Here is a 16,613-nt window from a genome sequence, read left to right as displayed (position 1 = left end):
GAAAAAAGCAACACATCTGTATAACCTTTTCTTATAGCATTTGCCTTCCAATCCAGGCATCATCCTGGTAAATTTCTTCTGCATCCTCTCCAAAGCCTTCACATCTTTTCTATGATGGGACAGAACCGGATGCAATATTCCAAATGTGCCCGAACTGGAGTTTAATGAAATTGCAATCAGAGTTTTTTGACTCTTGAACTCAATACTGCAACTATTAAAACCAAGTATGTCATATGTCTTCTTCACTGCCCTCTCAATTGGGCAGCCACTTTCAGGGAGCTATGGACTGGACCCCTAAATTCCAAAGTATATCAACGTTGTTAAGTGTTCTACCATTAACAACGTACTGTTAATGTACAACACCTTACATTTGCCCAGAAAAAGCTCCATCTGCCATTTCTGTACCTGATATCTGCAAATGATATGTATCCTTGCATCCTTTGGCGATATCTCTACAAAGGAAGATACCATCCATATGAGTAGTACCTTACCCTAATCAAAAAAGTAAGATAATTTAAAAAAATACTGAATGAACCAGCTGGGTGCCAGGAGGTAAAGTGCCTATATAAGTACAGCTTTTAATTATGTATGTTGGATTGTTAAGCAGGTTCTGTAGATTTTTATCAGTGCATTTGTGATGGTGATTTTTGTTCCTTCTATTTTGCAGGTTCAATTCTATGCCAAAATGGTTGTAATTTCAGAAGTCACTGCAGAAGCTTAATCATAAAGATTGGAATCGTAATGTAGAGGATGGATTAACTGCCTGCTTAAATTATGTACTGAGAAATTCTACGATCCCATAAAAGGTGCAATTTAGGCCCAAGGCCCCAATGAAAAGAAGCCAGATATTTCACAATTGAAAATGTGCCACCCAGACCAGTTGTCCTTTTGGACAAATTAGGGAGCTCAAGAGAGAAGAGCTCAAGCAGTCAAGAGAGAAACCAGCAGTTGGATGCTTTGGTCAGTAGGGAAGAATGTCATTCTGGCAACTGATGATAAAGGAGAGAGAAGGAAGTCAAGAAACCAGCCAGAAGTCAGATCCTACAGAGGGTGGGAAGGAGATGGGGGTGAAGACAGCATGAGGACTGACATTCTGACAGTGGAGATGGGGTTGCAAAATGGGCAATACATTCAGAAGGGGGAGTTTGCACACTGTGGGGGGGGGGGGGAGGGAATTGAGCATAAGATGGGGAGGGGCAGATTCAGGTGCAGTACCGGGCTGTTGGCTGAAGGATGTAAGTAAATAACTAAGTATTTTGCTGCCCTTGCAGGTCAGTTGTGCAGCACTGAGGCACACTGTTTCCAGAATAAGACCACGTTGTCCCAAAGTGCCCATCATTGGTGCCCTCTGAATAAAATGGTTAATTCTCCTCCAGAATGCTCCAGAAAGAAAATTTTGCAGGGCATGGTATCAATCTGCACAGTCCCAACAAAGTAATCACATTATTATTCATTCCAGGAACTTCCTAGTTTTATTTTCTGAATGATAGAAAAGGACTCAGAAGTGGTCATTTTATTTAGTTCATGGGAAAAAAATAGAATGTTGAATTGTGTAATGCTAAAAAAAAATCTATTTTCATGCACACAATACACAATTTGGAAGAACAGCAGAATAGTTGTTCCCAGTGACTTAATCAACATTACAATAACTGATTAACTAGCAATTCCCACATTACTATTAGTAGAAGTAAGCTATGTATAAATTAACTACCATATTTCCGACATGATCACAACTCATTGTACTCCACTGACAGTGAAGTAACTTTGGATCTTGTGATGCAAGAAATATGCCATCTAAGAGCAATGATGTATTTTATTCACTAAAAATTGATTGGGTTCCTAATTATGACATACAGCATCAACTAACATTTAATAAATAGATAACTAATTATTTGTAATGAGTGCATCTGCCAACATATATAAATTTTAGTAAGGTATCAGTCCTCATTAAGGGTAAATATAGGAAAGAGAGAGCAGCTTCAAGTTCCTGGGCATCAACCTCTCAAAGTATTTATCATGGGCCCAATACACTGATGCAATCATGAAGAAGGCATGACGGTGACTATACTTCATTAGGAATTTAAGGAGATTTGGAATGCCACCAATGAACTTTGCTTTTTTCTACAGATGTACAGTGGAAAGCAGTTGCATCACTGCCTGTATTTGAGGTTCCTTTGACTCAGCCAGCTCCATCATGGGCACAACCTTCCTCACCATCAAGAACATCTTCAAGAGGAAGTGCCTCAAGAAGGCAGCATCCATATTTAAGGACCCTCACCATCCAGGACATGTGTTCTTTTCTTTACTACCACTGATGAAGAGGTACAGGAGCCTGAACTCACATACTCAATGTTTTAAGAACAGTCATTCTTCTCCACCATCAGATCTCTGAATGGTCCATGAACACTACCCCACTTTTGCACCATTTATCTATCAATCAACCTAGCTAGCTATTTGTATGTTTATTTGTTTATTGTAACATAGTAATTTTTATCTGTTGCAGTGTACTGCATCCACAAAACAAAAAAATTCATGAGTTACACTATGTTAGAAATCATAAACTTGATTCTGATCAGCAACAAGTGGAACACAAGGCATGCAAACAATCTGTTCTGACCGAGACCAAAGAGAGAACAGAAAGGGCAGTGTGGAAACAGAATATGCAGGAGTCTGACAGCCAGCGGCTATGATTTTCCAAATACTATTTGTAAGATATTGTTCATCCAGGAGTTTTGACAATCACACTGCCATGTGAACAGTTGAGAGAAATGGTGTTAAAGTCAATTTTGCATCAACATATACATAGAATATGACATCACGAAGCAGAATATAGAAATTCAATAGAATAAGGTCAAGTGCAGATCTGAGGGATTTTAGATCTCAGTAGGTTATAACAGATAGAGAATAAATTAAATTTGGTTCACTGGTTGCAAATACATGTAGTAGTGAATAACTGAGCACATTCTACACCAATCAGCTAAACAATACTGCAGATGGAGGAGAATAATGAAACCAATAGTGTTGAAGAATATAAAAAGACTAAGGCAGGCAAAAAGTATCAAGGTTCAGAGGTTTATTTTCATCAGAATCAGAATCAGGTTTAATATCACTGGCATATGTCGTGAAATTTTTTAACTTAGTGGCAGCAGTAAAATTCAATACATAACAATACAAAAAAATCAGTAAAATGATTACAGTACATATATATACTGTATGCATATTAAATATAAAATATTGTAGAAACAGAAATATTTTTTAAAATAGTGAGGTAATGTCCATGGGTTCAATGTCCATTTAGGAATCAGCTGGCAGAGGAGAAGCTGTTTCTGAATCGCTGAGCATGTCTCTTCCAGGCTTCTGTACCTCCTTCCTGATGATAACAATGAGAAGAAGGCATATTCTGGGTAATGGGGGTCCTTAATGATGGATGCTGCCTTTCTGAGGTACCACTCTTTGAACATGTTGTGGATACTATGGAGGCTAGTACCCAAGATGGAACTGATTAATTTTAAAAAACTTTCCATAGCTACTTTTGATCCTGTGCAGTAGCATCCACCCATACCAGACAGTGATGCAGCCAGTCAGAGTGCTCTTCATCATAACCTTTGTCATTTGTTTGCCATGAGGAGCCATAGAGACAGCTAAAGATTACATATATTTGAGAGGTGACAGTACAGAATATGAATCTCAGGATTGTATATGGTGACATATATCCTGTATGTACTTTGAAACAAATTTACTTTGAACTTTGAAGGAAGGAGGAACTGAATAGCAGTTTACAAGAAGAGTCAAACATGAGTTGATGCTAGTAGATTTGAAAGGAAACAAAATAGTACCTAAAATGTATTTATTTACAATAATAAAATCAGAAAATGCTGAAATTATTCAGAATACTGCCCAAGGAACATTTCATTATCCAGAAATGAGATGACACATATCCAACAACTGCAACAACCTTCCTTTGTGTAAAGTTTTATCCCACTCAGTGGTGAGCTTTTCCCCTTGATTCTGATTAATTTCAATTCGATCAGTTCTTCTTGATCCACACCTTGTCAAGAGCTGTCACTTTCACTTCAGCTCTGAAATTCAGCTCTTTAGTTCATACTTGTAACTAGTGCTGGCAAAGTGAAAGTGAGTGCCTATGAGCATTTGGTACCCAATATTTTAGCACTTGGTGCACATGGGAAGAATGTATCTCCTTGCTCTTATTGTTGCAGAAGAGGCAGGGGTAAAGATCGCAAAGAAATTAATAGGATTTCTGCAACTCAATTTGTTCCTTCTAACATCAATAGTTTTGGTGAACTGTGACATCTGAATGTTCAAAATATTTGCACATGTTCCATGACATTTCTTACCAGGAATGTAAAAGGGTCTCAACTTTCTGGGACATCCATGCAATATAGAAATTACAAATCCATTACCTTTGTGCCTTTGAATTTACATTTACTGTGTATTTCTATTGCACCCATTTGTTGCACAGTATGGTAGTTGTCAGGCTGGCCTTTCTTTTCACAGTTAATGTCATTAACAATTTATTGAATGCTAATAATATAATTACCAGAAGCCAGGGATGAACCAGAAGATTTGCAGTCTGCTGAGGGCTAGATTGGTAGTGTTCAAGACCAGTGATCCAGAAGTCTACAAAAAATCCACATATGATATATCAAAGGCTATCTTAAGAGCTGTAAAGCAATTCCGAGTAAAGTTAGGGATGGACTCAGATGTACATCAGCTATGGCAGGAGTTGCAGGCCATTACTTCCTACAAGGTAAAATCGAAAGTCATAAATATCTGTGATGCTTCACTCCCTGATGAGCTGAACACCTTTTATGCATTGTTTGAAAGAAAGAATTGAACTATACCTCTCGAAATCCTTGCAGCATCTGGTGCCCCTGTGATATCTGTCTCAGAGGTCAATGTCAGAACATCTCTCAAGAGGGTGAATCCTCACAAGATGTCAGGCCCCAATGGTGTATGTGGCAGGACACTGATAACCTGTGCCAATCAACTGGTTGGAAAGTTCAAGGCCATCTTCAATCTCTCACTGCTGCAGTCAGAGGTTCCACCTGCTTCAAAAGGGCAACAATCATACCGGTGCCCAAGAAGAGCAGGGTGAGCTGCCTCAACATCTGTTGTCTAGTAGTACTCACATCTGCTGTGTTGAAGTGCTTTGAGAGGTTGGTCATGGCTAGAATTAACTCCTGCCTAAGCAAAGACTTGGACCTGCTGCAATTTGTCTATTGCAACAATAGGTCTACAGTGGATACAATTTCACTAGTTCTCCACTCTGTCTTGAAACATCAGGACAACAGCAATACCTACATCAAACTGTTATTTATTGATTATAGCTCAAACTTAATGCCATCATCCCCTCAGTACAATTCAACAACTTTCAAATCCTCAGCCTTTATAAACCCCTCTGCAACTGGATCCTTGAATTTGGGAGACTACAGTCACTGCAGATCAGTTATAACATATCCTCCTCACTGACAATCAACACAGGTGAACCTCATGGATGCATGCTTAACCTGCTGCTCTACTCTGTTTACACTCATGACTGTATGGCTAAGCACAACTCAAACACCATCTGTAAATTTGCCGTTGACATAACTGCTGTTGGCAGACTCTCAGAGGCTGACGAGGAGGCATACAGAGGTTGGGTAAGACAGACAGAGGTTGGGTGGTGTCACAACAACAGTATTTTACTCACAGTTGTAAGACCAAAGAATTAATTGTGGACTTCAGGAAGGGGATGTTGGGGGAACATACACCCATCCTCATCATGCATCAAGCAGTGGAAAGGTAAGGAGTTTCAAGTTCCCGTTTGTCAACATCTCTGAGGATCTATCCTAAGTAAAACATATGGATGCATTATGAAGAAAGCACACCAGTGACTGTATTTCATTAGGAGCTTGAGGAGATTAGATATGCCACCAAAGATTCTAACAAATTTCTGACTGATTGCTTCACTGTCTGGTATGGAGGTGCCAATGTACAGGATCAGAAAAAGCTGCAGAGGATTGTAAACTCAGCCACCTCCATCACGGGCACTAGCTTCCCCACCATCGAGGACATCCTTAATAGACAATGTCTCAGGAAGGCAGCATCTATCATTAAGGATCCTCACCATCTAGGACATGCCCTCTTCTCATTAGTACCATCAAGGAAGAGGTTCAGGAGCCTGCGACAAAAATCCAACATTTTAGTAACAGCTTTTTCCCCTCTGCCATCAAATTTCTGAAAGGCCTATTTCTTGGCTCTCTTTTGGAAACTTGTTTTTATAAAAAAAAAATTTGTATTGCACTGTACTGCTGCCATAAAACTACAAATTTAACAACTTATGTTAGTGATAATAACCCTGATTCTTATTCTATTGACTCCAGTTCACTAATCCCACAGACAGCTGCACCTTCCTGCCCTCATAGAAACATAGAAAACCTACAGCACAATACAGGCCCTTCAGCCCACAAAGTTGTCCAAAAAGACCAAACATGTCCCTACCTTAGAAACTATTAGGATTACCCATAGCCCTCTATTTTTCTAAGCTCCATGTACCTATCCAAAAGTCTCTTAAAAGACCCTATCGTATCCGTCTCCACCACCATTGCCGGCAGCCCATTCCATGCACTCACCACTCTCTGCATAAATACTTACCCCTGACATCTCCTCTGTACCTACTCCCAAGTACCTTAAAACTGTGCCCTCTCATGGCAGCCATTTCAGCCCTGGGAAAAAGCCTCTGATTATCAATACAATCAATGCCTCTCATAATCTTATATACCTCTACCAGGTCACCCCTCATCCTCCATCGCTCCAAGGAGAAAAGGCCGAGTTCACTCAACCTGCTTTCATAAGACATGTTCCCCAATCCACGCAACATCCTTGTAAAAATTTATTTTAAATTTCTTCTACATATTGTGTCAAGAAACCTTCCTGAACACACCTAACAAACTCCACCACATCAAAACCCTTTGCTCTAGGGAGATGCCAATCGATATTTTGGGAAATTAAAATCTTCCACCACATCAACTCTGTTATTATTACACCTTTCCAGGATCTGTTTCCCTATCTGCTCCTCAATAGCCCTGTTACTATTGGGCAGCCTATAAAAAACACTCAGTAGAGTTATTGACCCCATCCTGTTCCTAATCTCCACCCACAGAGACTCCGTAGATAATTCCTCCATGACATCCACCTTTTCTGCAGCCATGACACTATCTCTGATCAACAGTGCCCCGCCCCCATGTCTTTTGCCTCCCTCCCTGTCCTTTCTGAAACATCTAAAACCTGGCACTTTAAGTAACCATTCCTGTCCCTGAGCCATCCAAGTCTCTGTAATAGCCACCACATCATAGCTCCAAGTATTGATCCACTCTCTAAGCTCATCCGCTTTGTTCACAATACTCCCTGTGTTAAAAGACACATCTCAAACCTTCGGTCTGAGCGTGTCCCTTCTCTATCTCCTGCCTATCCTCCCTCTCGCAGTGTCTCCAAGCTTTCTCTATTTGTGACCCAACCACCTCTTCCCCAGTCTCTTCAGTTTGGTTCCCACCCCCCAACAACTCTAGTTTAAACTCTCCCCAGTAGCCTTAGCAAACCTCCCCGCCAGAATATTGGTCCCCCTGGGATTCAAGTGCAACCTGTCCTTTTTGTACAGATCACACCTGCCCCAAAAGAGGTCCCAATGATCCGGAAATATGAATCCCTGCTCCCTGCTCCAATCCCTCAGCCACACATTTATCCTCCACCTCATTCTATTCCTGTACTCACTGTCACGTAACACAGGCAGTAATCCTGAGATTACTACCTTTGCGGTCCTGCTTCTCAACTTCCTTCCTAACTCCCTCTAGTCTGTTTTCAGGACCTCTTCCCTTTTCCATTCTGTGTCACTGGTTCCAATTGGTGCCAGAGGCACAACCACTGTTGCTAACCCCAGATAGACTGTCCCCTCCAACAGTACTCAAACAGTTTGGCCCTCTTCGCCAAACTTGCATAAGATAATTATTTATTGGAATGTGAATTTCAATAATCCTTCCTCCCTCTTATTGTAATTAATCAAATGACCATTGCTGGTCAAACTGAGGAACCTTGAGTTCAAGTATATTATAATTTCAGGGAACAAGATTAAACTTATCAAATGTCTTCCTTTTTCTCAAATCTCAATGGAATGGTTTGCAAAAAGGAATACAGAGTGACCAAAAATGTTAGTCTTTCCTTAGTGATTGCAGTCCCTTTGGTCTGAAAGTTGTACGATTATTCTATAGGGAGAACTCAGTTCTTCTCAGAGCAGACTTTCCCAGAATTAGAGTTCTGATCGAAACTACCTTAGGCAATTCCATTAACATGAAAGGGATATCAGCCCCACCCTGCATAAAGATTAACCATCTTTGCAGTAGTTTTTTTTTCATCATGATGTAATTGTTATAAATTGCAAGACAGAGAAGTGGAATACAAAACTTAATTTCAAATTTTTCATAATTTAAAACAAAGTAACATTTTAGAATTAATAATACACATTTTTCTGAGGTTATTGCTCATTGTCAATAGTTAATATTTCATAAAAAGTCTGCAATTGATTTCATTTTGTTTTAATAGCTACATAGTGGAAACACAGTAAATGCAGGAACCATTGTTGTCCAATCTGTACATGAAAATAAGGATAAATAATGCTTAAGAGTGGGTTTTATCCTTTTCATATAAATCATTTTAAATTATGACCCAATAATTAAATATCTGAATAAGTATTGGGCAAAGTGATCACATACTTTATTGCATCATAAAATTGAACCTGTGGTTACAGAAGTTTTGATCCTGTAAACTACATATTATTTCACAAATCCTACAAATACTTGTGACAGTTTTTAAAATAATCAAAATTCTGTACATTATTAATGATTCAAAAAATCCTGTGACCGAAATAAAGAATGCTTTTGAAAATGTAACACATAAAATTAATTTATTTGAAAAAATAAAAAGGCAAAAATAATAGATAATTCACAGAAATAAGAAATAAAGCGGTGCAGACTCGAGGGGCCGAATGGTCTACTTCTGCACCTATTGTCTATTCTCTAAAGCAATTTTAATTTGTTTAAAATGATGTACCTTTTCTTACTGAGAACTACAATTTTACAATAGTTATTTATATCAGTAATGAATTTGCTTTGTATTTTCATAAAAATATTCAAAGGTTCATTTTTTTGTATTTATCTTGTATGTTAAATTGAGATTTTAAAAAATTACTGTTCTTGATCATTTTATAAAATGTCAGGACATCCAATTATAAGGTCTCAAGTAAAGAGTTAATGTTCAAGATGGCACCAGTGATCATTGATGATGTTCTGTGGGCTGCAGACAATAGTTCTAAATATTCTTTTAAATATACCTCTTTCAAATTACTCTCACTGCAACCTGCAGCATGAACTTCCCTTTTAAACCAACTTGATGAACTGCAGATCTCATGATTATCTTAGCCAACCAGGCAGGTATTGCACCTTTAAGAGGGCGAAGGTTCATCACCAGGGCCAGAAGCAAGGCGGTTGGGCGGGGGGAAGACAAGGCAGACTGAAACGCAGACAGATGAGCCCTCCTCTACATAGCATCTTGTTTGCAAATATTCAGCTGCTGGAGAACAAAATTGAGTACCTGAGGGCAAGATTGCTGCATCAGAGAGAAATGAGACCCTATTTTATTCTATGTTTGACTGAAACATGGCTTTCTCCCAGCACACCAGATATATTGATCAGACCCGAAGGCTTCTTGATTTACAGAATGGACTGAACTGCTGATTCAGAAGAGGTGAAAGTGCAAGGTGTGTGTTTCATGATAAATTCTTGGTGGTGCTCTGATGTGGCCGTTTTGTTGAACAGTGTTCCCCGACTTAGAACATAGAACAGTACAGCACATTACAGGCTCTTTGGCCCACAATGTTGTGCCAACCCTCAAACCCTGCCTCCCATATAACCTCCCCCCACCTTAAATTCCTCCATATACCTGTCGAGTAGTCTCTTAAACTTCACTAGTGTATCTGCCTCCACCACTGACTCAGGCAGTGCATTCAACGCACCAACCACTCTCTGAGTAAAAAACCCTCCTCTAATATCCCCCTTGAACTTCCCTCCCCTTACCTTAAAGCCATATCCTCTTGTACTGAGCAGTGGTGCCCTGGGGAAGAGGTGCTGGCTATCCACTCTATCTATTCCTCATCTCTATCATGTCTCCTCTCATCCTTCTTCTCTCCAAAGAGTAAAGCCCTAGCTCCTTTAATCTCTGATCATAATCCATACTCTCTAAACCAGGCAGCATCCTGGTAAATCTCCTCTGTACCCTTTCCAATGCTTCCACATCTTTCCTAAAATGAGGCAACCAGAACTGGACACAGTACTCCAAGTCTGACCTAATTAGAGTTTTATAGAGCTGCATCATTACGTCGCATCTCTTAAACTCTATCCCTCGACTTATGAAAGCTAACACCCCATAAGCTTTCTTAACTACCCTATCTACCTGTGAGGCAACTTTCAGGGATCTGTGGACATCTACCCCCAGATCCCTCTGCTCCTCCACACTACCAAGTATCCTGCCATTTACTTTGTACTCTGCCTTGGAGTTTGTCCTTCCAAAGTGTACCACCTCACACTTCTCCAGGTTGAACTTCGTCTGCCACTTCTTAGCCCACTTCTGCATCCTATGGTCAAATACCACTTGGAACCCCTAATGGTCAAATACCATCTATTCTATTTATGGATGAGTTCTCATCCATGATCCTGGCCGCAGATTACATACCTCCTGCAGCTGACTATAATCAAGAGCTCACAATATGCATGATGTCGTCTCCAATCAAGAAACAGCCCATCCCGATGCGTTTCAAATCATAGTCAGAGACTTCAGCCAGGCTTGTTTGAAGAAAACCGTGCTCATTACTATCAGCATATAACCTGAAGAACCAGAGGTTCCAACACCCTAGATGACTGTTATACTAAGATAAGGAATGCCAACTATTCCATGCCCAGAGCACATTTCGGGAAATCTGATCACTTGGCTGTCCGTCTCCTACCTACACAAAGGCAGAGGCTAAAGATCAAAGTGCCAAAGATTAGGACAACAAAGAAGTAGTCATGGGAGGCAGAGGAGCAGCAATGAGATTGCCATGTTCAAGGACTCATCTAGAGATCTGAATGAATACACCATGGTTGTAATAGACTTTATTAAAACAGCTGTAGATGAGTCAAAACTATTCAGAGTCTTCCCCAATCAGAAGCCCAGGATGAACCACAAGATCCAAAATCTGCTGAGAGGCAGATCAGAGGCATTCAAGTCTGGTGACCAAGAAAGTTATAAGAGGTCCCGGTATGATCTCTGGAAAGTCATCTCATGGGCAAAGTGGCAAATCTGTTCCAAACTTGAATCAATGAAAGATGCTTGATAGTGTGGCAGGACAGCAGGGATTCGCTTCCAGATGAGCTCAATGCCTTCTATGCTCGTTTTGACTATCAAAACATGGAGGAACCATCACAAACTCACATATCTCCCTCCCATGATTTCAGTCTCAGAAGCCGGCGTGCGACCAGCCTTCAAGTGGGTGAACCGATGAAAAGCGTCTGGCTCAGATAAGGTTCCTGGCCCTGTACTAAAGACCTGTACCGATCAACTGGCTGGTGTGTTCACTGAGATCTTTAACCTCTCGCTTCAGCAGTGTGTAGCATCCACCTGCTTCAAGCAAGCTTCAGTTTAACTGGGGCCCAAGACTATGGTGACCTGCCTCAATGACTATCGCCCAGTAGCACTTACAGCCACACTGATGAAGTGTTTTGAAAGATTGGTGATGAAACATGATCAACTCCTGCCTGACAGGCGACTTAAATCTGCTCCAATTTGCTTACCAGGACAACAGGTCTACAGCAAATACCATCTCACTGGTTCTCCACTCAACCCTGGAACATCTGGACAGCAAAAATGCACACATCAGGATGCTCTTTATCAACTACTGCTCGGTATTCAATACCATCATCCCCTCAAAACTAAGCAATAAGCTTCAAGACCTTGGCCTAAATACCTCCTTGTGCAACTGGATCCATGATTTCCTCACTTGCAGACACCAGTCACTTTGGATTGGCACAGATGCACCACAAACCTTTGTGCTTAGTCCCCTACTCTAATTGCTTTACACTTATCACTGTGTGGCTAAGCACAGCTCCAATGCCATATTCAAGTTTACTGACAATGTCACTGTTGTAGGGCGAATCAAAGGAGGTGATGAATCAGCATTTAGGAGGGAGACTGAAAATCTGGCTGAGCGGTGTCATAACACCAACCTTTTATTTCAATGTCAAGAAGATCAAAGCTGATTATAGACTTAGGGAAAAGGAAAAGGAAACGAGATCCATTAGCCAGTCCTCATTGGAGGATCAGAGGCGAAGAGGACTAGTTACTTTAAATTCATTAGTTTTATTATTTTGGAGGACCTGCCTAGGCACAGCATGTAAGTGCAATTACAAAAAAAAAGCACAACAGGGCCTGTACTTCCTTAAGAGTTTGCGGAGATTTGGCATGGCATCTAAAACTTTGACAAACTTCTATAGATGTGCAGTGGAGAGTTTGTTGACTGGCTGCATCACAGCCTGGTATGGAAACACCCAATGCCCTTGAATGGAAAACTCTACAAAAAGTAGTGGAAACAGCTCAGTCCATCACGGGTAAAGCCCTCCCAACCATGAAACTACATGAAACGCTGACACAGGAAAGCAGCATCCATAATCAAGAACCCCAAAACCCAGGACGTGCTCTCTTCTCATGGCTGCCATTTGGAAGAAGGTAGAAGAACCTCAGGACTCACACCATCAGGCTCTTGAATCAAAGGGGATAACTTCACTCAACTTCAGTTGCTCCATCATTGAAATGTTCCACAATCAATGGACTCACTTTCAAGGACACTTCATCTCATGTTGTCTATATTTGTTATATATTCACTCATTATTACTATTTCTTCCTTTTAAATTTCTACAGTTTGTTCTCTTCTGCATTCTGGTTGAATGCCCTAGTTGGGCAGTCTTTCATTGATTATTTTAAGGTTATTATTCTGTAGATTTATTGAATATGCCCAAAAGAAAATGAATCTCAGGGTTGTATATATAGTGACATACATGTACTTCAAATTTAACATTTACTTTGAACCTTGGATAGCATTTTTACATCGAACAATAACTGAAGATGTTTGTGACTGTCCTTATCCAGGAACATAAGAACACATTAATCAGGAACAGGAATTGACTTCTCTGCCTCTGAAGACTGCTCCATCATCTAATAAAATCACATGTGCTACGACTGATCACATTCAATTTTTCCATTCCCATCTGACTACAGTAGCTATCCACTTCTTGGCTTATGTAATATACAATAAGTGGCCACTTTATTAGGTACACCTGCTCCTTAATGCAAATATGTAATCTGCCAATCATGTAGCAGCAACTTAGAGCATGCATAACACTATTATAGCTCAGGACATTGGAGTTTGGAATTCATTCCTGGTGTTGTCTATAAGGAGTTTGCACATTCTTCCCATGACTGCATGGGTTTCCTCTGGGTGCTCCAGTTTCCTCTCACAGTCCAAAGACATACTGGTTAGTAGGTTATTTGGTTAATTGGTCATTGTAAACCGTCCTGTGATTAGACTAATATGACATAGATGGGTTGTGGGGTAATGTGGCACATTGGGCTGGAAGGGCCTGTTCTGTGCTATATCTCAAAATAAAATAAAAACATGCATAGTCAAGAGGTTCAGTTGTTCAGACCAAACATCAGAATGGGAAAGAAATGTGATCTAAGTAATTTTGACCATGCAATGATTGGAGCCAGAAGGGGTGGTTTGAGTACAGGTATCTCAGAAACTGCTGATCTCCTGGGATTTCCATGCACAGATTCTCCAGAGTTTACAGAGAATGATGCAAAAAAAAACAAAACACATCCAGTGAGTACCAGATCTGCAAGTAAAAATCCCTTGTTAATGAGAGAGTTCAGAAGAGAATGGCTAAACTAGTTCAAGCTGACAGGAATCAGAATCAGATTTAATATCACTGGTATATGTCATGAAATTTGTTATCTTTACGGCAGCAGTACAATGAAATACATGATAAATAAATAGAGGGAAAAACTGAATTACGTTAACTATATGGAAGTATATTAAATAGTTAAGTTAAAATAAGTTGTGCAAAAAAAAAGTAGTGAGGTAGTGTTCATGGTGTTCAATATCCATTTAGAAATCAGATGGCAGAGGAGAAGAAACAGTTCCTGAATCACTGAGTGTGTGCCTTCAGGCTTTTGTACCCCCTTCCCTATGGTTACAATAAGAGGACATCTCCTGGGTGGTGGGGGTCCTTAATGATGGATGCTGCCTTCCTCAGGCACTGCTTCTTGAAGATATCTTTGACAGTCCAGAGGCTAGTACCCATGATGGAGCTGACTAAGTTTACAAGTTTCTGTAACTTATTTCAGTTTTATGTAGTAGCCACCCCCCACCCCCCATACCAGGCATTGATGCAATTAGACAATGCTCACCACAATATATTTGTAAAAGTTTTCAAGTGTTTTAGTTGACAAACCAAATCTCCTTAGACTCATGAAATATAGCCGCTGTCTTTCCTTCTTTATAGCTGCATCAATATGTTGCGTCTAGGTGTGGTCCTCAGAGATATTGACACCCAGGAACTTGAAATTGTTCATTCTCTCCACTCCTGGTCCCTTGATGAAGACTGGTTTGTGTTCTTTCGTCTTACCCTTTCTGAAGTCTACAATCAGTTCTTCGGTCTTGCTGACATTAAATGCAAGGTTGTTGCTGCAACACCACTCAACTAACTAGTATATCTTGTTCCTGTACGCCGTTTTGTCACCATCTGAAATTCTGCCAACAATGAACATGCACTCAGTGGCCATTATCTTTAGGTGCTGGAGATATCGTGTAAAGAGGCTACTGGGTGTATAACTCTGAGGTTTGATGTAGGCTTACCTCCCATTACAACATTTTGAAATTGAATTGGAAGATGACTCAAGATTCAATATTGCGGATGCATGATAACAACTAAGAAATCCACCCACTTTTTAGATTAATCTGGAGGCCTGGAATGGATTTAAAACATGCATATGCATAAGTGTTATTGGACATATTTTTATGGGTTTAGATCTGCTAATAAACACTTGAAGGTGAAGTGTTTTTCATTTTGTATAATGCAGTGGAACAGCAAGTACTGTTGCTGCTTCATAGGTTCAGTGATTAAGAGTTCAATGCTGATCTCTGTTCCTGCCTGTGTGGGAGCTGCATATTGTTACTGTGACAATGTGTTCTCCTCTGCATGCACCAGTTTCCTCTAACATCCCAAAGATATTCGGGTTAATTGGTTAATTGCCCACTGTCAATTCCCCAAGTGTGTACATTAGTGGTAGAATCTGAGAAGAGTTGATGGGAATGTGAGGATATTAAAATGGGATGAATGTAAGTGGGTGCTTGATTGTCAGTGCCACCTCACTGGTCTGAAGAGCTTGTTTCCATGCTTTTATAATCAATGACTGTAAGAATGAAATAATTTTAAAGAGCTTTATGTTTTTTAAAAATTTTCCAAAGTAGAAAGGTAATACTAGAGAACATAATAGTCGCATAGTGAACTTGATTACTCTTTAAGTAATCTGAAAACTTCAACTTGTTGCTTCTTCCGAGGATAAATCACAGAGTTGTTACATCTTCTAATTTATTATTAGAAGGCTATGCTATCTTTGTTGAGCAATCCCATTCTCCTTCTCATTCCTCATATCCCTTTAAATTATTTTCTCCCATATATTTATATATTATCCTTTTGAAAACCCTGTTCCAATCCAGTTACTCTGCATATAAAAAAGCATTCCTTCACATGTCCCCTGTACACTTTACCCGTCACTTTGAACCAATGTTACCTATGATCCATTGGTAACAGCAAAAGCTTCTCACAACTTACTCAGTCTATACAGTTTTGACTGACCCTACATGACAGATTCATCATTTTCTGAAAGGCAAACTTAAAAATTTGATTCAGAATTTTCCCACTCAAGTATAGCAGCACAATCCGTTTTCAGTTCAACTAAATTATCATTTCCCCTCTCTCAAATTATACACATAGATTAAGAATAAAACATGTATGCAAACATTTAATATGTATTTGGAAAATCCAACAATTATTCAATAACACATACAATTTACAAAAAATCTACTTATTATTTATCAAAATCTATATATTAATAATTAAATATGATTGTTAAATAACTTCTAAATATCCAGGGAACCTATCTGTAATTAATGAGGACCAATTAGTATGCTCTTGATTCAGTGTTTTGATTTTGAGGTATTTTAAATTTTTATTTTGCAGTTTGGAACCTGTATGATTCAGTTTAGACTTTCATTGTTCCTAATGGAAGAGCCAAGCTTAAAAGGAATTGAAACATGAACTTATATATGAATTAATCAGGGACATTCATCTTTGGTACCCCGATACTTAACTAGGTACTGGACTAGTATAACAGAGGTCTGAAATGATGACCTAGCCACACAGATTCAAATCTTATCAGAACAGCCTGTAAATAATTCCAGATTTAGTAAC

General features: G+C 39.6%; 1 protein-coding gene across 1 annotated transcript in view; it reads right to left on the bottom strand.

The window, feature by feature from the left end:
• slc25a21 (solute carrier family 25 member 21) overlaps nucleotides 1-16,613 on the bottom strand; it is a 410,375-nt gene that overhangs the window by 392,625 nt on the left and 1,137 nt on the right. The window contains exon 2 of the mRNA XM_059956647.1: nucleotides 4,559-4,638. The gene's annotated coding sequence lies outside the window, so the exon portion shown is untranslated. The remainder of the gene's footprint in view (nucleotides 1-4,558; nucleotides 4,639-16,613) is intronic.

Source organism: Hypanus sabinus, chromosome 2, assembly GCF_030144855.1.
Source record: "Hypanus sabinus isolate sHypSab1 chromosome 2, sHypSab1.hap1, whole genome shotgun sequence".
Lineage (NCBI taxonomy): Eukaryota > Metazoa > Chordata > Chondrichthyes > Myliobatiformes > Dasyatidae > Hypanus > Hypanus sabinus.
The sequence above is the reverse complement of the archived record's forward strand: the minus strand, read 5'-3'. Positions and strand labels throughout refer to the sequence as shown.